Raw genomic sequence first — 24,253 nt, forward strand, 5'->3', positions numbered from 1 at the left:
TTTGCTCCGCTTCTCCCTCTTGAGATGCTATCTGAAGTACAGAGTATTTCAAGTGTTTTCGTTTGTTTAAATTTCAGGTTTCTGGCATTGGTGCTATTTCGCTTTTGCAACAATGCATTGTTTGTCATTGTCTGTGTGAGGCAGGTTACTGATGCTCTCTGTTCAAGATAAGCTCATTGCTTTTCACTTCTTCTTCTTTCATGTCCATCATCCATGTTTCAAATACTGACATCGCTGTCATTGTCCGTCCTGAAAAGGACACAAGCTTCCGGCAACAATCAGTGGGAGCCATCACCCATTACAATAGATGATGGTGGTAGCAGAATTAGTTCAGGACACTTCCAGTTTCCAGCCCCGCGACGTGAATGCTTCTGCTATTGGGGCCATTGCATTTCACTAATTGTGGGTGAATTTTGAACTGCACCAGAAGCAAAAGGAGTTCCTCTCTATAAACCTATTGTTCTTGGGTAACTTTTCACAGATCAAAACCAATGTGTTAGCCCTGCAGATGTGCACAGTTTCCATTCAATGAAACCTATATTATGACATAAAATGTGAAAGAGCAGATGTTTGGCATGTTTAGACAATGTTTCTGCCGCGCGAACTATTCTGCAGTAATGGTAAGAGTGCGAACTAAGATTTGTGGTTGGCTGTTCCATTCTGCTGAATCTCACTATGAGAAGGGGGGTGCCCTTACACCCAGCTGTACGGTAACTGTTTGTTGAGCAGGAAAATGACGAGGATAAGAGAAAGAGAAGACAATATAGATAGCCCTATTCTGTTCAGCTTTTCCATGAAGGATTCACCGTTCATCACAAATACTGCAGTTTAGCTATAATGTTCCGCTGGCCTGCTCAGCCACATTGCAAAAGTAACATGAAAATATGCTGTAGTTCATATAGAATTGATCAGCTACTTTGTGTTATTTTTTTCCAGTCTTCCTTGTGCCTTTGCTTATCTTCGTGCTCTCAGAGGTTCTCCTGCAGTGGCTGCAAGATGACCACTTGAGCACATTTGGGGCAGAAAGCGATGGGTGGGGATGAGATTATCTTAACCTGCTAAATTTCTAGATTGAATGATGAACAAACAACAGATGTTGTTAGTTACGGGCAGTGTGGCAGTGAAAGAATCGTAAACTTTGTCAACCTTTTTTTCCTTGAAGAACAAAAGTGAATGTTAGGTTGGTATGACAGTTTGCAAACCCCTTTTTAGTGGTAATCCACAGTCATAATGGCAGCAGTATAAGATCGGATGAGAGAAAATAGACATTACATCACAGAAGTCTGAGTCATAGTCAAAGAGAGAAACAGAACTGAAACTGACCCTTAGTCCGCACCAACCTTCATCCACCCATTCACATTAATCCTAAAAATTATTCCACTTTTTATTCTTCCCATATAATCAACATCCCCAGTTTCCATTTTTAACCTACATTTGAGGACAATTTATAATGGACAATTATCTTATCAAGGTTTACTCTCATTAACTTTCATGCTTGAAAGAATGCTGAGAAGGGTGGGCTTCAACATCTGTACAAGGCTCTTGGAGGCTGAATTCTTTGCATGTTCGTATTTCCTGCAGCTTTCTTGGCAGGCTGCCAGGATGCACCAAATACAAGGCCAAAGATGGAAAGATAAAAGCTATGAGATAAAGATAGAAGAGGCGTGATTAGTGAAGCCAGAGGAAGGACAGTAGTTGGAAGGGGAGGAGATTAAGATTTTGAATGATGATTATGAATGTTGATTGATAGAGAGTGTTGTTATGTGAATTGAGCAATGGCTGAGCTGGGATATTGCATCACTAACCTTGACCACTCGTGTCAGAGTGTCTAGCATCACATTTGATCCTTGGGTTTGATTCTTCTCCTTGCCTTAGTTTTGTTTGCTTTGAAGATAAATCTGCAGGGTCAGCTCGCTCTCCTTTGGAGCAAGGTTGTTCTTCCTCTAGACTTTTAGACTTTACTTTAGACATTAGAGATACAGCACAGAAACAAGCCCTTCGATCCACCGAGTCCACGCTGACCAGCGATCACTCCATATACTAGCACTATACTAGCACTATCCTGCACACTAGGGACAATTTACCATTTTTACCGGAGCCAATTAACCTACAACCTGTACTTCTTTGGAGTGTGGGGGAGACCCAGAGCACCTGGAAAAAAAACCATGCTGTCACAGGGAGAATGTACAAACTCTGTACAGACAGCACCCTTAGGCAGGTTCGAACCTGGGTCTCTGGCATTGTAAGGGAGCAGCTCTACTGCTGCTCGGGCGTGCAGAGCAGCATCAACAATTTTGGAGTCCCAGTCTTGGCCTTCCTTCTCATCTGTTGCAACACTTGCTGCAGGTAGGATGCTGTTCCCTCTTTGAGGTTTGCATGTTGGATTTAAGCAGTGCAGCCTAGCTTTAACTGATGCGAGCCACATATGATATCAACACTGTCGACCTATCCAGATCTATCCAGCCAATAAATACAATGGTTAATGATGCCTGACCACTGAATTCATTGGAATGAGCACAAAGTTGGCACCCAGTCTTCAGTGCATTTAGTGGCATGACTTAATTGGGCATTGTGATTCCTGTGCCCATTTTCAGATGTATCATGTTTACCCCTAAGGCCATCCAGGAAAGAGAAGGAGAGATTATTGCACAAATGAATTAGGAAGTATTTAAAATGTTTAACTTGTGTATATAATTCTATTTAACTGTTTTTCAAAATTTAGAGTTCATATTTAATATAAAGCTACTCTTGGGATTTTATTTTTATTCCAACATTATTAATATTTCTTTATGTCAGAACACATACGTTGAACACTTTAAAACTTGGAGACAGGAACATTTCCTTCACTGTCTGGCAATTCATAATAGCTTGAAAAAAACCTTGAAATGAGTAGTCTTGCAAATTATTCAGCTCAGATTGTAACAGATAAATTATTTAATTTATTTCATGTCAGCTTAATTCGGTGTTGACCTCATCTCCCAGATGTAATCCACATATTCTGATTTGGTAACAGTCAACAGAAACGTATTATGAAACCTGTGGGTAGTAATTTGTTTGACAAATGCATACAGTGATATTTGAAGTATACACGGAAATTTCTGCTGTTCTATTGATAATCAATTGCATTTTGATTCCATTATAAAACTAAAACAGAAGAGATTTCCACTTTAATAATGTTGATGATACACATTGTGACTAGAGAGAATCTTAGACATTTGTTCCTTAATGATTTCTGTCAAATATTCAACAAGTATGATCCATCACCTTCACATTACACATGTGGAAATCAAGCGCATGCCATCTCCAAAGCTCCAGCATAGTGTTTGTCATATAACAAAGATAATATGTAGATCAAAATATCGAACTTGGCAGAAAACTCATGGTCTAGAGGGAACTGTTACTCCTGATCTCCTCTATACTGCTGAGACGTACATAGAAACATAGAAAATAGGTGCAGGAGGAGGCCATTCGGCCCTTCGAGCCAGCACCTCCATTCATTGTGATCATGGCTGATCGTCCCCAATCAATAACCCATGCCTGCCTTCTCCCCTTATCCCTTGATTCCACTAGCCCCTAGAGCTCCATCTAACTCTCTCTTAAATCCATCGAGTGATTTGACCTCCATTGCCCTCTGTGGAAGAAAATTTCACAAATTCACAACTCTCTGGGTGAAAAAGTTTTTTCTCACTTCAGTTTTAAATGGCCTCCCCTTTATTCTAAGACTGTGGCCCCTGGTCCTGGACTCACCCAACATTGGGAACATTTTCCCTGCATCTAGCTTGTCCAGTCCTTTTATAATTTTATATGTTTCTATAAGATCCCCTCTCATCCTTCTAAACTCTAGCGAATACAAGCCCAGTCTTTTCAATCTTTCCTCATATGTCAGTTCCGCCATCCCAGGGATCATTATCGGATTACCTACAACAAAAAGGATTACCTAAGGTGGCATGGTGGCGCAGCGGTAGAGTTGCTGCTTACAGCGCTGGAGACCCGGGTTCGATCCCACTACGGGTGCTGTCTGTATGGAGTTTGTACGTTCTCCCCATGACTGCGTGGATTTTTTCCAGGTGCTTCGATTTCTGTCCACACTCCAAAGAGGTACAGGTCTATACGTTAATTAGCTTGACGTATGTGCAAATTGTCCCTAGTGTGTGTAGGATAGTGTTAGTGTGCGGGGATCAGCGGTCTGTGAACCGAAGGGCATGTTTCCGCATTGTATCTCTAAACTAAACTAAAAGATTCAAGGCACTTGAGATATACCCTCAATTGCATCCGCACATTTTTTCAAACCTACAGGAAGGATAAATGAATCATCGATAGTGTCCCCCGCCAGGCCAACGTGCCCAGCTCCGACACTCGAATTAGCCTCAGTTAACTCCATTAGGCAGACTGTAGCTTTTACAGCCCCAGCACCTGAAATGGGCATTCTATTCCAAGCTTTGGCATAGGAAACGATTACCATGCAGATAGAAGATTCGAGAATTTACTCAAAGATTTCTTGAAGAAATGTTTCCAGTGTCTCCTGAGAATTCCTCGCACATGGCCTATTAAAGTTGAGAAAGACCATTCGAAATGAAATTAGAAACCTTGTGTCCATGCGGCAGGAGCACACAGTCTAGGGTAAACAGTGGAGGAAGTGTAACACTTCAAAGCTACCCACCTATCCATTCCACCAAGCATCTGCTTCCTCAGCTTGTGGCTGAGACTCCTGGTGAAATATTGGCCTCGTCAGCTATCTTGGATATCTCAGAGTTAGAATGTGTAGATCAGTCACTTAATTCACAGTTGGTCCATGTCAGGTTTTAGCATATGCCGTTCCTGTAAGAAGTTATCTTGCACATGCGCGGTACCCGCGGGAGTCATCTTGTTCGGGAGCTGCGGTTTGGACTGTACCCTTGCATCCTCGTGCTCAATAAACTTAGTGCAATGGCAGTTTCTATACCATCTCGAAATCCCACATCGATAGCCATTACTTCTCGGGGATGAAATGTAGGTATAGCTTACGCACACGTTGCACCCTGATATGACAAAACGAATCTTCCAAACTTCTTTTCTTCATTAATTGGTTTTATTAAAGTAGCACAAATCAAAGAGTAATTCATCACTTTCCGTACTTTATCAACTGTTTCTTCTTCAAACAATATCTCAGAATTCTTGCAGTTATTACCGTATGGTTCTTACAAATATAGCTGATACAAGCATATGGTACGAGCGCGTGTGGTACAGAACTGTATGCTCACCATCCTCCGAGTCTAAACTGACCCACAACCTCTGTCGCCACGGTAGCCTCCTCCCATCTAGACACTCCCCTTACGCATTAAGTCACACCCACAAGCAAGCAAAAAAAACATAAACTAGAAATATTAAAACATAGCCATAACACAATGACAGTAATTGAATTAAGCATAAATGGCTCCTACACTTAGCTTGAAGTTAATAACTTGTTATTCTTGCAACTTCATACAGAATGGAAGCGTAGTCCTCAATTCTGAGAGGCTGCTGAAGAAGAACATTTGTACATCATTTTGTAACAACGCAAAGTAAATGTACATCCTGTTGTAAAATGAGATTCAGTGAGAGACAGTGAAAGAACTCATTGAACAGTGCAATCTCACCAGCAGCTGTCATGCCACTACCACCGTTATATCACAAAGTGAAAATGTATTTATTTAATCCTCCACCACAGTTGAATACTTGAATAGTGAAGTTTATACAACTACTGTAGCTTTTCTTAATCACCACTTCTGCTGTGGTGGATACACATTGCATCACAACAATTTTCTACCATAAATTCTTTGAAAAAAGAGTCTCAGCCAGGTAACCCATAGCAATATGGATACATAAGTAAAATGCCAATTTCACTTAGAACACGTAATTGATCTTATTCCAGTCATTATAATGTTGATTAAGTTTATGTCCGTTACTGCAGTGTGAGAACTTGCCAGGCTGTGTGGAAAATAAATATTTGTTGCAGTTTCCCACATGTTTCAGTGATGACTATCGGTTATGCCGCCTGAGAGGAGTGAGATCCTGGGAGGTGATAACGAGAACCATTAGAGACCTTGTTGTAGATTGACTGGACACCAAAGGGATTACTTCAATCACATGGATTGCCACAACCCCATGGACTGTTGGGAATTTCAAGTTTCCATGACATTTTAATGAAGAAAATTGCTCACTCTTTTCTACACAAAGTCATAGTATTTTTCAAGCTAATTTATAATCTCTTAAAGATATTTTTTCACGTCACATTTTACTGGATATTGTTAGAATTGTTTGAATAGTTTGAAAGATTTGAAATGGCAAAGATTTCACATTATTCTAACCGAAGGAAACAAAGGCCTAGGCTTCCATTTTGACTGCACTGTGCTTGTCCTTTACAGTCACAAAGCTGTGTTCTATCCAAGATAGACACAAAATGCTGGAGTAACTTAGCGGGACAGGCAGCATCTCTGGAGAGGAATGGGTGCTGTTTTGGGTTGAGACCCTTCTTCAGAAAGTCTGAAGAAGGGGCTCGACCCGAAATGCCACCCATTCCTTCTCTCCAGAGATGCTGCCTGTCCCGCTGAGTTACTCCAGCTTTTTGTGTCTATCTTCGATTTAAACCAGCATCTGCAGTTCTTTCCTACACAGTGTGTTCCATCCAAGTTGTGGAATACATTTCAAAACTTGTGACTGAATTGTAAATGGACAAAATCGCAGGAAAATTGTTATAAGTAAAAACCCTGTTATCGACACATTCCAATCTTGAAAGCTGCAAGTTAATCAATAAAGGTGATTATACTAATGTGCTCGGTCAGTGCTGCCCTTCATTGATCCAGTTCTACTCCTAATCCTGTCCCTCCATCAGTTTGCCGTTCCCTTAGTGTTGTACCTCCATTGGTCCAAAGTTGTTCCCCAAGTGCTGCGTGGCAGAAAGTCCCTCCCGACGCACTGCGGTCATGCACGAAAACAGGTCTGGCTTGCTGCCGCAGTAATGGGAACCAGCCCAGAGAGGTTGCTACTGAGCCCGGCCTCTGCTCACACTGTGGGCTGGAGAGGACAGAGTCAGACAGTGGACCGGTAAGCAGACTGGCGGCGGGAGACAGTGCAGGGCCTCGATGGAGGGAAGGCCCGCTGGAGGCCCTGCAGCAACCTGGGGCTCAGCCCAGTGGCCTGGTGAGCTACGGCTGTATCCCAGTCAGAGGCCCAGCTCACCCGGAGAGGGAAGGCCACTGAGCCCGGCCCCTGCTCACCCCATGGACCAGGAATCAGAGAGGAGGTGGAGAGAGAAGGCAACGGCGGCAGATGCTGGACAAAGCTCCTGGTGAGAAGAAAAGCGGGGATCTTACCTTCCGTGACCGAGGTCAGCTGCGGTAGTCGCCCCCCCGGGGAGCAAGGGCTGAAGAAGGCCACACATGGTGATTGGATCGCGGGATGACCAAAATAGAGGTGATGGCTTTCATGGCAGTTACTGCAAATGCCGGTTTGTAAAATGCTGCATAACAAAGATTTCACTGCATTTAGTTTAATTAATTATGGTCATTTTCAGAAGTTAGTTGGCATCTTTGCTTGTGAGATAACAGTATAACAGTATAACAGTATAACAGAGCTTTATTTGTCATTCGGTACCGAGGTACCGAACGAACCTACATAGCAGTCATACAAAAAAAGAACACAAGACACATAACCCCAACACAAACGTCCATCACAGTGACTCCAAACACCCCCTCACTGTGATGGAGGCAACAAAACTTCCACTCTCTTCCCCACGCCCACTGACAGACAGCTCGTCCCCGACCGACCCGCACAGTCCCCGCAAGGGGGTGGAAGTCCCCGCGGCCGAGTCGCACCGGGTGCTGAAACGTCTCGCGGCCGAGCCGGGCAATGGAAGGCCCCGCGACCAAGCCTTGCGCAGCTAAGTCCCGTGGCCGAGCCGCATCGGGCGATGTTAAGTCCCGCCGCCGAGCCGCACCAGCGATGAAAAGTCCCGCGGCCGAGCCACACAGCGATGTAAAGCCCCGCGGCCGAGCCGCACCAGGCGATGTTAAGTCCCGCGGCCGAGCCGCACCAGCGATGAAAAGTCCCGCGGCCGAGCTGCACCGGGCGATGTAAAGTCCCGCGGCCGAGCCGCACCGGGCGATGTTAGGCCCCGCAGCCGAGCTGCACCGGGCACTGTTAAGACCAGCGGCCGAGCCGCATCAGCGATGTAAAGTCCCGTGGCCAAGCCGCACCGGGCGATGAAAAGTCCCGTGGCCGAGCCGCACCGGGCACTGTTAAGTCCAGCGGCCAAGCCGCACCGGGCGATGTAAAGTCCAGCGGCCGAGCCGCACCCCGCGCCGTGAGGAAGAGAAAAGTTTCCCCCACCCCCCCCACCACCCCCAACCCACACCACCACCCCCCACACATACACAACCAAAGAAATACAAAAACCATCCCAACACCGACACACAACAAAAAAAAAGGAAAAAAGACGAACAGACTGCTAGCGAACCGCAGCCGTTAGGCGCCGCCACTTCCGATAACGAAACAACAAAAACTGTTTAGGCATTTTGAAACATTTGTTATCCCATTATATCATGTCTGTGATGAGTCTTACTTTGGCGCTATATCTTTTTACATCACATGGTGTTTGAGGCCCTGCAGAAACATGTGGCTCTGGGGCTGGGTGAGCAAATAGTGCATTCTGGGTTTGGCTGACATGGACATCAGGGATCCTTGGAGTGGGTAAGCATTATAGAGCCGCAAGGTGTTATTGCACAGAAATGGGCCTTTTGGCTCACCCCATCCATGCCAAACCTATTGCACATCTATACTAATCCGATTTGCCTGCAATTGGACAATAGTCTTCGATGCCTTGCCTATTTTGTCTGTCTGACTGCCTCTTAAACATAGAAGTTGTATCTGACCCCATCACTGCGGAATCAAGGGATATGGGGGTAAAGCAGGATTGGGGTACTGATTGTGGATGATCAGCCGTGATCACATTGAATGGCGGTGCTGGCTCGAAGGGCCGAATGGCCTACTCCTGCACCTATTTTCAATGTTTCTATGTTTCACCAGACAGTCCATTTTGGTTATCAACCAGGCTCTGTGTTAAAAAGAACTTGTCTCTCAGATCCCCTTTCAGATTTCTTCCGCTCATCTATGCCCTTTTGTTTCTGATACCTCTAGCGTGGGAAAAAGATTTTGATGATCTTTTACTTATCCTATCTATGCATCTTATTATCTAATATATTTATATAAGGTTACACCACAACCTCCCTCACTCCAGCAAAATAAAGACGAGCCAGTCCAACCTCATCCCATTACTAAAGTTCACCAATCAAGTGTGGCCAAACCAACATTGCGTAAAGTTGCAACATAATATTTCAACTCTTATATTCTATTCCCCGACCCATGAAGGCAACATGCCGTATGTCTTCATCTCCACCGTATAAAATGTGTACCCATTTTAGAGGATTATGGACTAGGACTCTTTGGTCTTCCTATTCATCAACATTCCTTAGTGCACAATCATTCAGTGCAAATCTCATACCCTAATCTGACTTCCCAAAATGCATAATTTCATACATTCGAGGGCTATCTGAAAAGAAGTCCACAGATCCAAAATGGAGGCCAAATGCTTTATAAACTGGGGCATATGGGAAGGTCCCTCTTTCCCAGGGTCTCTTGAGGTCTTGATTCTTTACCTTAGCCAAGACCATCATGCAAACCAACCTCCCTGCCATTGACTCCATCTACACTTCCTGCTGCCTCAGCAAGGCTGCCAACATAATCAAGGACCACTCACTCTGGTGATTCCCTCTTCTCCCCTCTCCCACCAGCCAAGAGGTACAGAAGTTTGAAAATGCACATTTCCAAATTCAGGGACAGTTTCTTCCCAGCTGTTATCAGCCAACTGAATGGTCCTCTCGTAAGCTAGATTGCAGTCCTGACCTCCCATTTACCTCATTGGAGACCTTTGAACTATCTTGAATCAAACTTTATCATACTTTATCTTGCACTAAATGTTGAACCCTTTATCCTTTATCTGTGCACTGTGGATGGCTTGATTGTATTTATGTATACTTTTCTTTGACTTGATAGCATGCAAAAAAAAGCATTTCTCTGTACCTCTGTAACAATAATAAAGTAAAGTAAAGTAAACTATCAGTGGAGCATGGATAATGCAAAATCCACTATTTCCATAATATTGCTATTTAGTTAGGGCTTAAGGCCCAGGTATTTCCTGGACAATACACAATCTAATCCAGCCACCATAATGGAAAAGTGCCTATCTGTAAAACATCTCTAGTAGTAAGAGTAAAATCTCCACCTCAGAGAGTTGTGAATGCTCAGTGATTAAGCATATTCAAGGCTGAGATCAATGGAGCAAAGTAATAAGTGGGAATGTGGGAAGTGGGAGGGGGAGGGGGAGGGGGGGAGGAGAGGGCGAGGGGGGAGGGGGGGAGGGGGGGAGGGGGGAGGAGAGGGCGAGGGGGCGAGAGGAGGGGAGGAGAGGGGGCGAGGGGGGAGGGGGGGAGGAGAGGGTGCTGCACCAATGTAGGAGAGGTTTGGACCCAACGGGTCTACTTGGTCTAGTACATGATACAATTAAGGACTATTGGCTTTCATTGGAAATAATGTAGGGTTGAATACTCCAACCTCTGAGCACTGTGGAGAGTGAGTGTACACAATTCTTAGATTGGCATGGGTTAATCCAATGAAAATTGTTTTCTCATAAGAATTTAAGAAGTGAACAGGAGTATAACATGAAAGTCATGAGCAAGAATTGAATTTACAATTACACATTCAAATGAGTTGGTGAAGTTTCTATAATTTTAAAGGCAAAAACTGATAATGAACACATTGTTTTGTTTAAATGCCTAATTGGAAAATGGTAACTACCAGAAATTGATAGTGAATAGAATTCACCTGAGGCATTGAGCAAGTTGTCCAATTATTATTATATATCTTGTACTACTACAAGAAACCAAATTGCTCCAATACTGTATTCCTGTCTAAAAACTTATGCATTCTATAATAAATAGTTGTGTTCTGTTATAAATTGACTTTATTCACAAATCTAGACTCCATGACTTTCCAGTGGGAGTTTGATTTGCTGTACAAACTGACTGTGTGTAAAATTCCCACAACTGTAGTGCAAACCCTAATATCTCTCTCCATTGTGATTTTCACTCGCTTGTTTGAAAATGCTGTTTCCTTTGAATAGGAGGTATTGAAAGTTCCAGCACCCAAATTGTATTGTTTACCCTCAGTGAGCTGTCTTGCTACATTATACACAAGTTTACGCACTGTTGTTTTCAATAGAAGTCAAGATCATAGTTATTTTCAGCTTTCAAATTTCAGGCTCATTCTAGGCTACTGCAAACAATCTCTGCCACATCTCAGTATGCTGCTCTATGCTGCAAAAAGGAGTACAAGAGTCAAGAGAGAGCCAACAGTGTTTTATTGTCATATGTCCCAGATAGGACAATGGTTCTTACTTTCCCAAGCATCATATTTCAAGGAGAGAGGACTTAATCTACTATACTTATAGTCCCATGGAGCAGGCAGTGCAAGCACAAGGATGTGCCTGCCTTACAAGCTTCCCATAAGAACGGGCATTCATACTCTGCACTGCTGTGGTGTCACACATTGCTTTAATATTCCACATTGAGAGACCACTGGGTGGTGCTGCAGTGGCTGCCTCCCCAACAGTCTATCTCGTTCTTTTTCTCTATGTTGTTTTTTAGTATGCGTTAAATGTATGTTTTAGTGTTCTTTAGGTTTGTTTTACGTGGGGAGGGCGTCGGAGGTAACTTTTTTAAATCTCTTACCTCGATAGAAATGCGATTCTCCTAACTCCGAGGAGCTTGCTGGGGATCGACTTTGGGAGCTCCGATCGCGGGAGCCTGCATGATTTAACATTGTGGAGCTGGTGGTCCCTGTCAGGGATCAACCTTAGAGCTCCAACTCAGAACCGCAGTGGGAATGTCTAGAAAAGATTAGAAGGCATAGCTTTGACATCGGGGAAGAAAGTTTAAAGGAGATGTGTGGGGCTAGTTATTTACACAGAGAAAGGTAGATGCCTGGAATGTGCTGCTGGGGTGGTGGTAGAAGCAGATGTGATAGTAGTGTTTAAGAGGCATTTCGATAGGCACAATAGACAGGCAGCAAATGAAAGGATATATATCAAGTGGAGGCAGAGGAGATTCGTTTAACCTGACATTATGTTCAGCACAGACATTGTTTCAGAAGTCCATCTGTGAACCACTAATAGAAACCATGCTTGGCAAAATTGCCATTTTCTGTTCTATCAGGATTGTCATCTCTAAAATTCCAAACTGGATTTGAAGTTGAAGATGGGGCAAGGAGATGTCTGGTGTTTGGCTGGAATTCCCTAAGTAGCTTTGTTTATTCGTTGGATATCTTAATAATTTGAATTATTGAAGCTTCTGCATTTTGTGAGAGAAATATATAGCAAACGATGTGACTTTCTTTTTTTAAAGCTAACTGACAGGAATTTAAATTGGACTGTTCTCCAATATTGAATGCCCAGCAATGTTGCCTATCTTGTTGTATTTTCCAAATGTTTATGTTCTTATTTTAAATTCTTTGTCAATACATATGTTGTGATGCATTTAATTTAACCTGTATTGCAAACAATGCAATTTCAATTTATTGGAAAACTGAGCATGAAGGTTTGGATAATAATAACTGCTCACATATTAACTGTTTGTATATTTGATTTAGTTCATGTCATAAAATGTGTTGTACCATCTTTCTAGAGGTATTCAGTTATGTTATTATAAAGCTAAGATCATTAAAACAACCCAAAAACCAAGACTTGAGCATCAAACTGATAGGACACTATCACCTGCAGATTTTCTTACAAGTTGTCCATTGTCCAGACAGAAATATATTACCATTCCTTCCTCATTGCTCTGTCTTCATTCTTAAATCACATCGCAGAAGCACTGCAATGGTTCAAGGAGGAGCTCATCTCCATCTTCTCAATGGGAGTTGTGGGATGAACAATAAATGCTGCTCTTGTTAATGAGGTCCATGTTCTGTAATGTAAAGTTAAAAACATGTTCGTGAAAATGTTTAGAGTTCCATGGATTCATGCACAGAACAAATACTACAGCAATGGCTGACCAAAAATCTATAATGGTGAAAGAACAAAAGAATAAAAGAACAACATGACATTGGTAAGTGAGGCATAGTACCAGTTTAGCTTAAAAAAAGGCAACTTATTTTTCAAAATAACTTTAACGATTATATTATAAATAACTGAGGAACTTTTATAATGGACACTGTAAAAAGTTAAATGTGTCTTCTATGCTATTTAGTTTTCACTCATTATTTCAGCCTGGTTATTGTGTGTCCACAAGCAATTTCATTGTTTATTGGGCTAAATCCTAATTGGCAGTTGGGCTACTAAATCACTCGGATGTATATCTCACAGGGGATGGTGATTTATAGTGAGTCTTTTAAGTTTGTGAAAGGCCTATAACTCATGAGTCCTGGTTATAACATATTCTTTATATTTCACAAGTACACGTCTCTTGGCAAACTGCAATGCACCATTAAATGTTTTCTGAAACATTCTTCATTGCTGCCAATATTTCACAACCTAGATTACTAATGGCAAAATTCAAAAGTCTGATAACCTGCAGCCATCCGAGATAAAATTAAAAAATTAACAGTACTTTGTAATATAAATAGTTTCCTTTGTATGAACACTTTAAGTAATTAAATGATCGAACAGAATATAAAGAATGAAAGGAAAAAAAATGGAATTGAAGTTCTTAAAAACAAAAAAAGGTGAGGAGCTCAGGGTTTACAACTACAGGACAAATTATCAGTGTTTATCATCCAGAACACAGACTCTGTGCAATCATTTATAGAATATCAAAAGGAAAGTTCAAGAATCATAGGAAAGTACAGACGAGGCTGGAGATGATGGGAGATTAGCTGAGTACATTTTATCAAGACAAATCATTATCCTTGTACAAAGAAATGAAGAGCCATAATCATGATATAATTTTAAAAAATATGATCATATCCACCATTCTCTTGAGGTTTCCAAATGAGCTTTGCCCAGTCAATCTCCACTCTTCATTGACTCGCAAATGCTAAGCATGTTTGCTTTCTCTGGCAGCTCATATGTATGTATTTGACATAAAGGATAATCCTAATTTTAAATTGAAGGAATAGGTAGGAAAGTGACTGAATAATGGGGCAGCAGAGCATTTGTTTAGTGAAGTGGGGGGTTTGTAGATGGATGCCCTCTCTTTTATTTCGGAATGTGAAATAATGTCAGTTTGAACCACCAGTGGGAACCATAAATAAAGGTGGCTGGAAGATGATGGGCTAAAGTGCTGCATGTGAGGCTGCTAAACAAGATGAGAGCCCAAGGTACAGAGTGGGAATAAAGCAGGCCTTTTTGGTTGGCTGCCGGTGACCAGTGGTTTTCTTCAGGGGTCGGTATTGGGTCCACTACTCATCAAGTTGTTTATGAATAATTTGGATGATTAAATTGATGGCTTTGTGGCCAAGGTTGTAGATGATGCAAAGATAGGTGGAGGGGCAGGTAGTGTAGAGAAAGCAGGGAGTCTGCAGAAGGACGGGCAGGTTGGGAGAGCGGTCAAAGAAGTGGCAGATGGTATACAGCGTAGCAAAGTGTGCAGTCATGCAGTCATTGCAGCTTTGGTAGAAGGAATAAAGGTGTAGACGATTTTCTAAATGGGGAGAAGATTCAGAAATCGAAGGTGCAAAGGGACTTGAGAGTGCTAGTGCACGATTCCCAAGAGGTTAATTTGCAAGTTGAATTAGTAGCAAGGAAAGCAAATGCAATGATAGCATTCATTTTGAAAGGAATAGCATATAAAGGCAAGGATGTAATACTGAGGCTTTATAAGGCACACGCCACATTTGGATATTGTGAGCAGTTTTGAGGCCCATATCTGAAGATGGATGTATTGGCAGTGGAAAGGGTCCAGAGAAGGTTTACAAGAATGATCCCGGGGATGATTGGGTTAATGTATGATGAGCGTTTGATGGTTCTGGGCCTGCACTCGCAGCAGTTTAGAAGGATGAGGGGGACCTCATTGCAACAGCGAATAATGAATGACCTGGATAGAGTGGATGTAGAGAGGATGTTTCCATTAGAGAGTGATTCTAAGATCAGAGGGCACAGCCTCAAAATAAAAGGAGATGAGGAGGAATTTCTTCAGCTAGATGGTGGTGAATCTGTGTAATTTCATTGCCACTGACGGCTGTGGAGGCCAAGTCTTTGGATATATTTTAAGCAGAGATATATTCCCAATCATCTTCAGTCTTACTACCCCTCTCCTACCCTTTCCTGATTTCCAAATGTTTGATCCTTCCCACCTCAAATTTTATGCCATAAAATGATCTTCTTTCCAATCTCCAGTGTGGTTATGGTACAATGTTTTTTTGTGATGCCACGTTAAACCGTTTAACTTTCAAAATCACGGTGTATGGATCAATTACAAAGACAGGTTTTGCTCAGAGCAGACCTGGCTTCTCAGGTGTGCTCTAACCAGAGAAGAGAGAAGCTATGTTCCTTTCATGCCGGGTAGTTAATGATAAGTGTGAGGAAAAAAAGTGTACGAGTTTATGCCCATGTTTTCATGAACCTCCACTGACCTTCCTCACTATGTCCCGAGGGGATTGTGAATATGCTTTGGAAGTTGAACAGATTAGAACCTTGGTCCCTTGCAATCTCAAGCTAATCTGCAGTACTGCTCCAGCAGTACTGTCTCAAACCCAATTTAGATGCATGAAGGAAATTCTGTCCAGATATTCCTTCAACTTATAAGGAAAGACTACCCATTAGATAATTGAGCCAAGAATGCAAACCCATAACAATGGCCTCTCCAGCTGTAGCCTATTTACTGCTGGCACATGCCAAACCTTCACACAAAATCTCTTTCTTGTTTCCTAAGGAGCTCTGATAAATTTACCTTGTGCTATGTAATATCAGGATGTTTTTTTTTTCATCTTTCTGGTTGCACGAAATAAACTCCCTCCTCAAAACCTGACCTTGCATGGCTTTTCTGCAGGAGTAATGCGACTAGCCACTGGCCAGAAACATGACTCTGGAACCTATGTAGGTTGTGGGAGGTTGTGGAGGAGATGAAGATACAATGATGAAGGATTGGGCATAAGGCCAGTGCAATGGTGCAGCTAGTAGAGCTGCAGTCCAACAGCACCAGCAATCTGGATTCAATCCTGGCCCTGGGTGCCGTTTGCATGGCACCTGCACCTCCTCCCTGTGACTGCATGGGTTTCCTTCAGCTGCTTTTGGTTCCTCCCATTTGCCAAAGACTGGTAGGTTGGTCGGTTAAATGGCCACGGTAAATTGGCCCTAGTGAGTTGGTGGGTGATGGAATCTGGAGGAAGTTGTTGTGAGTGTGGGGAGAGTTGAAAGTGTATAGAATTAGTGTGAATGAGTCCTTGATGGTCCTGCAGACACAGTGGGCTGAGGAACTTATTTCCATGATGCATCTCTCTATGAATCAAAGCTGTAGCACCACATGAGGAAGAACGATTTTTGAGGCTTTTAGTTTAGAGATCAAGGGTGGCACGGTGGCACAGCGATAGAGTTGCTGCCTTACAGCGCCAGAGACATGTCAGAGTCAGGATTCAATCCTGACTACGGATGCTGTCTGTATGACTTTTGCATGTTCTCCCTGTAACCATGTGGGTTTTCTCCAGATGCTCCAGTTTCCTCCCACACTCCAAAGACATACAGGTTTGTAAGTTAATTGGGTTTGGTAAAATTGTAAATTGTTCCTAGTGTGTAGGATAGTGCTAGAGTAAGGGGTGGTCGCAGGTCGGCGTGGACTCTGTAGGCTGAAAGGCCTGTTTCCACACTGTATCTCTAATCTAAAGTCTAAAGCCCTTCAACCCACCGAGTCTGTGTCAACCAACGATCACCCATTTACACTAGTTCTATCCTATACACTCGGGACAATGTTACAGAAGCCATTTAACCTACAACCTCCACGTCTTTGAGATGTGGGATGAAACTGGAGCACCCAAAGAAAACCCATACGGTCCCTGGAGAACGTAAAAACATATAAACTCTGTGCAGACAGCACGCATACTCAGGATTGAACCTGGGTCTCTGACATGTAAGGCAGTAATTCTACCACTGTACTACTGTGCCTGGATAATAATTAATGTTAGAAGGAAAAAAAATACTCATGTAGTCAAAGGTTTTCATATAAATTTCATCTATATAAATGATTTCAATGAGAATGTACGATTAGTAAGTTTGCAGATAACACTAAAATAGAAGGTATTGTAGACAATGAAGACGATTATCAAGGATTACAACGTGATGTTGATCAGCTTGACATGTGGGCCAAAGAATGACAAATGGTGCTTCATCAGATAAGAGTGAGGTGTTGCATTTTGGGAAATCAAAAAAGGGCAGGCTTTCATAGTGAAGGGTAAGCCATGGGTAATGTTGTAGAGCAGAGGGATCTAGGAGTACGTACATAGTTCCCTGAAAGTGGCAGCATAGGTAGATTAGGTGGTGATGAAGGCTTTTAGTATTCTGGCCCTCATCAGGGAGGGAACTGAATGTAGACATTGGAACACTAGGTTGCATTTGTACACGACCTTGGTGAGGCTGTACTTGGAGTAATCCTTGTTTAATCCTTGTAGAGGAATTAAGCCATTCACTGGAAAGAGTGCAGAGCAGGTTTACAAGAATATTCAAGAGCTCGATGGGCTGAACTATAGATCAAGTTAAGGCAGGCTGGGGCTTTATTCCTTGGAACGCAGGCGGCTGAGAGGTGATCTTATAGAGATGTATAAAATCATGAGTGGAATAGATAGGGTGAATTCATGACATCTTTTCTCCAGGTAGGGGAATCAAGAACTAGAGGGCAGAGACTTAAGAGGAGAGGGGAAATATTTAATAGGGACCTGACAGGCAATTTTTTTCACACAAAGGATGGAACGAGCTGCCAGAGGTCAGTACAGCAACAACATTTAAAAGACATTTTGGTAGGCACATCGACAGGAAAGGTTTTGAGGAATATGGGCCAAACACAAGAAATCGTGACGAGCTTAGATGAGGCATTTTGGACGGCATGGATGAGTTGGGCTAAAGGGCCAGTTTCCATGTTGTATGAATCTATGATTCTATTTATAGCAAATATTAATGATAAAAAGTGTGCTGCAAAACTGGAAAGTTTTAAATAATGCCTAAGTCTGAAAGAGTTCAGTTACTTATGGAGTCTTTTAAGCCTATTCCAGAATGGGAAAAAAGCTGCTTTACTAAATTGTGGTATGATGCATGGAAAATCTGTGTTATTTCAATGCACTTAAGTAAAGTGATAGTTCCTTTTCAGGGAAACCACTTTAGGTCAGTTTAAAATTCCTTTGGGAAAAACCATATTTGATGCTTATTTAAGGAAGCTCTGGTCAATGGGTCTTTGCCAGGTTTTTCAGTCCCCTACCACCTGCTTATGGACTAGCACCAGTCTAGAAAATACACATGCAGATCAACACCTCATGCAGTTCATAATGATCTCATGCAGTTCATCAACTAGAATTTGCAGCAGTGGAAATGTGGCCATCATACAAATGCATGGGCACTTTACTCGCGAAAAGATATTTAAAGCTAAGCACAATCTCTTGCAGTATTTTACTGGATACTGCTGTCTTGATAACAAGTCGTAAGTCAGGAGGCTGGACAACACATGAGAAGTAATAGGTTGATGCAGGTGATGAGGTTTTTGATAGCTACACAATTTACATCACTTCAATCCTTTTGTCTTACATGTTCTATCTTTTCATCTCTGGCCTTGGTTAAACCATCTGCCTGTCACCCACACCCCCCCCCCCCCCCTCACCATAATCAACCTATTACCTGCCGCACTTTATCCTGCCTCTCCCCTCTTTTAGCTTTCTTCTCCCCCTCTACAATCAATCAGAAGAATGGTCCCAACTCCATGTTCTCTAGAGATGGTGTCTGACCTGCTGAGTTACTCCAGCATTTTGTGTCTTTTTGCATATTAACCAGAATCTGCAGTTCCTTGGTTCTACATCAAGACTGCAGAGAATATGTGGACTTTCAATTCCCACTTGTGTTGTTAGTCTTCTCTCCGACAACCAGCTTCTTCTATTTGGCATGAGGATGACAAAAAAAGAGGAAATGGGGTCACAGATTGAATGGGGGGAAGGTGCGGGTGATTGCAGATATGAAGCTGGGCCATTTGTAGTTCGCAAATTGAACTGTTTACTGGACAAATGTTGAGCAATCAGAGCAATCCGCTGATGCATGCTTTAATCAAGAGAGTCTGTTTATATGTTCAAATGAATACAGCCAGTACATGTGTTAGAAACTCCTTGATGATGCCATTTTTGGTAGGGATTGCTATTTGGATCTATTTTGTCAATTCTTGTTAGTCTTCATGTTATGTTATTCAAGATGATTGTGTTGAACAAGTATGCACAACTGTTTCTCATCTCACCAACACGGCAACTTCAGCTTCCAACTTTGATGAAAACAGATAGAGTACAAATATTCATCTTGAATGTTGCATATCAAAATAAACAATTGGCCAAATCTTCCTGGAAACAAAAAGAAAGTTAAAGATGTGTGCTCTTATTATTGCATGAATCTGCCAAGATATTCAGAGGTCAAAGAGATTTGTCGTGAGTTGCAAATCTCCAGGAGGTGCTGCTTGATTTAATCTACTTATTCATCAGTTGGTATTTCCAGCAAGTTAAGATGCAAAATATTTTGAGCTGATTAGTGAGTGAAGGCCATGGGACGGAACACTTCATCAGGCTCCAGTCTAACGTTGGGCCAGAATTTGTGGCCATTTTGTGGCCTCTGTAATAGCATATAACTCATAGGGCTGACACGGTGGGCTTTATGTCCGCAGTGCATGAAGCTTACAGAGTTGAATGTTGGGCGTGGAGGAATTACTTATGATCTCCCTCGCCCATTAACTGTGCTGATGAATCCACTCTTTCATCTACAAATGTTTTCAAGGCACAAAAACTGCAGGCAATGCAGCTTAAAAATAGAAACCTGATTAAAATGAAGGCATACAATCTAATTAATAGGCCTTAAAGAGCAACGTCTCCAAAAGGTGGACTATGGGCAGCACAGTGGTGCAGTGATTGAAGTTGCTCACAACTCCAGCGTCCAGGGGTGAATCCTGACCTCTGGCAATGATGGTGCACATTCAACCTATGACCCAGGTGCTCAGGCTGCTTCCAATGTGTCAAAGGTGTAGGGGTTAGTAAGCTATGTAAACACAGTATATTAGGCCTTAAAATAAATTTTACATTGAATTTAAATTAAATGTTATAAGTTAAAATAAAATAATAGGTTTAGAATTTGCGAGGCGAACTAAAGAGGATTACTGTAGATTTTTTTTTACAAATTCAAGTTTATTACATGGATAAAAGTCAACTAATACCATACTCAAGAAATCGTCAATCCAAAAAATATACTTGCAGGCATATTTCAAATGAAAACATGATTAGTTCAGTACAGTTTAGTTTAGGGATACAATGTGGAAACAACCCCTATGGCCCACCGAATCCATGCCGACCAGCGATCACCCATACACTTGTTCTATCCGACACACTAGGGACAATTTACAGAAGCCAATTAGCCTACCAACCTGCACATCTTTTGAATGTGGGAGGAAGCCTGAGGACCCAGAGATAACCCATGCAGTCACAGGGAGAATGTGTAAACTCCGTACAGACAGCAACCATGGTCAAGATCAAACCCAGGTCTCTGGCACTGTAAGGCAGCAACTCTATTGCTGCGCCACAGTGCTGCCCTTATTCTCATCTAAGACACAGTTGATTCCCTGCAGTGCCCAATTAATGTAGGATCAATGTATGTGATTGCTTGGTGGTCAGCACTGACTAGCTACACCACTGTGCTGCCCATGGTCCACCTTTTGGTGAGGTTGCTCTGTGAACCCTATTCATTAGATTACATACCTTCATTTTAATCAGAATGCTATTTTTAAGTACTGACTCAGTGATGCCCTTGGGTATGTTTCAATACTGATCTTCACTGCTCATCCAACCTTCTCTAAATGAAGAAAGCACAAGATGAATTGGACTCCAATTTCAGATTTTCATCATTTTGAGATCATGCTCTGCAGAAAGTTAATGTTATCGGCAATTATGCCCTCTCTTCATTTTCTCTGTTTGTCCCTGAATAGATTCAGTCTGACCTAATGAAGATTTCTGCCATTTATTTTAATAAAACAAAATAATAACTGATACTCTGTGCTCTAAAAAAGAACTATATATTACAATTAAAAAAGTTTAGAAATGACAGGGCAGCTTGGCAAGTACTGAAGAAGTCAAGCAATTCATTGCTCAAGGAAATGGTAAAAAGCACTTTAAATGATCAAATGAAATGTGAAAAATGTCTGGCAGGTGAACAAACGTATGTGGCCACAGAGTCAAAGCACAGATCACAATATAAGTATCAAAAGACCATATAATTCAAGTACTTCAACAGTTTCAGAATTCATTATTTGTTGTTAATAATGAAATGAAGAACAGAAGATCACAAATGTGAATACTGGAGGATTAATCTTTCAACAATACACATTGCCCACTCTAGAACTTGAAGATGAAGAATTAAAGTCAGTTAATCTGAAATCATTTGTAGAAGATTGAAAAAAATGTAAAGGAGGTTTTGGCTGATCATTATGGATGTGACTTACTATTTTTCTTCCCATGTAAAGCATGCTTGATCCAAGTGCCTGTGAAAAATAATATACATTATAATGGAATAAAGCACCAGCAAATTATGAATTAAATCATCACAGTGATAATTGGTTCTCGTATGTTGCGCAAAAGCATTTGAGGTCCTCAGAGCAAAGTTGTGATATGGATGCTAACTTCTGCTTCTCTATTAAAACAGTAGCTGAAGTAAACTATAACACCTTTTTACACAGGTCAAAAATCTCTCAAGGTGCATCATTAGACCAAATTGACACTGTCAATGAAGGGGATATGTGTAGGATATCAGGAGAGTGACCAAGTGCTTTGTCAGAGAGGTAGATTTTAAAGTGGGTTTGAGAGAGGGAATAAGAGACATGCAAATCTTCAGAGAGGAAATTCCAGAGCTTAAAGCCTACATTAGATGCTGGCATGACTGACAATGAAGGGAATGAGAAATGTCGAAGAAATCAATTTGGAGGAACACAAAATTCCTGGAGAGATGGAGGGCATGTTGAGTAAAAAAGGTTCAAAGCTATGAACGAGTTTGAGTATAGGGATGGAACTTTAAACCATCGGGTGACGCCACTGCAGTGGCTGCCTCGTCAGCAGTCTGTCAGTCCTTTCTACTATTTTAAGTATGTGTTAAAGTATGTTTTAGTGTTTCCTGGTTTGTTTTATGTGGGGGTGGGGGGGGTGGGGGTGGAGGAATTGGGGGAAACCTTTTTTCAATCTCTTACCTCGATGGAGATGCGATTTTTCTCCATATTGTATCTCCTTCCCCTCTGCGGCGTAACATTGTGGAGTGGTGCAGACTTTCCTGTAGATTGGCCCAGCGCTTCAAGCCGTGGGTGTGGCGTGGAGTTTAACATCGGGAGCAGCGATCCTTTGCCGAGGATCGATTGTGGAGAGCTCCAAACACGGGGCCTGTGAACTTTAACACCGTAAAGCCCGTGGTCTCTGGTAAGAAGAGGCCAACTCGGGAGCTCCAATGCCACGGAGAGTGTTTCAACCATCCCGACGCCGGAGTTTCAATTATCCCGACGTGAGGTCCTCGGACAGTCGGCAGCGGCGACTGCGGATGGTTCAACAGCCCCGACATGGTGAACAAAGAGGAAGTTGATTGAACTTTATTACCATCCATCACAGTGAGGAATGTGGAATCCGCTGTGGTGGATGTTTATGTTAAATTCTATTTTATGTGGCTGTGTGTCTTGTTGCTTTTTACTTAGTATGGCTGTATGGTAACTCAAATTTCACTCCACCTTAATTGGTACATGTGACAATTAAATTGAATCTTGAATCTTGAATCTTGAATCTCGAATCTTGAATCTTGAATCTTCAATCTTGAATCTTGAATCTTGAATCTTGAATCTTGAATCTTGAATCTTGAATCTTGAATCTTGAATCTTGAATCTTGAATCTTAAACTGATGGATTGTAGGTTTGGGACTCATTGCAAACTAGTGAGAGCCAGGGCCAAATGGGATATCGTATTGGTTGGGGCATAGGCAGCTGAGTGTTTGATGTTTTTTAAATTTAGGAAATTGAAGGATGTAAGGCCAAACAGAAGATGATTGAAATGATTCGTAAATACCAGATTATTCATTTTATTCAGGCTGATTATAGCAATACTATCTTTGTTGCTGGAAAATTCATTTTAGAGGCTGAAAACATGCTGGCTCCTATTAAGTTTCTTAATCACAATGAATCATAGAGTTACAGGAAGAGGTCGTTTAACCTATAAAGTTTATGCCAGCTCCCTGTCCAGTAATCTTCTCTGCTCTGTTCCTTGCATCCCTGTAAATCATTTCCCTCAACTGCCTAACCAATTCCTTCTTGAAATCTCTGACTGACTTTATTTACACCACCCTTTCATTGACTTCCAGGGCTTAACCACTCCCTGCATAAAATTGTTTTTCTTTTATCTCAAGTTCTTCATGTTCCTTTTGCCCAATGGGAACGTATTTTCTCTATTTACTCCATCTAAATTTGTCATGAACTTGGACACATCTACTGAAACTTCTTTCAATCTTCTTTGTCCCAAGGAGAAAATGCCAGCTTTTCCAATCTGACCATATAGCTCGTCTCTCTTCCCATGGAACTGCTGTGGTAAATCACTTTGTTATCCTCTCCAGATAACAAAGTGATTTACCACAGCAGTTCTATGGGAAGAAAGACGAGCTATATGGTCAGATTGGAAAAGCTGGCATTTTCTCCTTGGGACAAAGAGGATTGAAAGAAGTTTCAGTAGATGTGTCCAAGTTTTCCATCCTTTCTCATATATGGTGATCAGAATTGGATTGTGACCCAATCAATCTTTTTTATAAAGATTCTTAACCTCTCTGTTTTTGTACTCAGTATTTATATTTATGAAGCCCAGAATCCCATATGTTTTATTAATCATTCTCAGCACATCCTGCCATGTTCAATATACATTGTATGTAACACAAATATATCTGTCCCTATGTATCCTTTAGAACAGGCCACTAAACAAATATTACCTCTCATTCTTTCTGCCAACAGTTTTGTCT

The sequence above is a fragment of the Rhinoraja longicauda genome, chromosome 1 (assembly GCF_053455715.1).
Source record: "Rhinoraja longicauda isolate Sanriku21f chromosome 1, sRhiLon1.1, whole genome shotgun sequence".
In the NCBI taxonomy this organism is placed as follows: domain Eukaryota; kingdom Metazoa; phylum Chordata; class Chondrichthyes; order Rajiformes; family Arhynchobatidae; genus Rhinoraja; species Rhinoraja longicauda.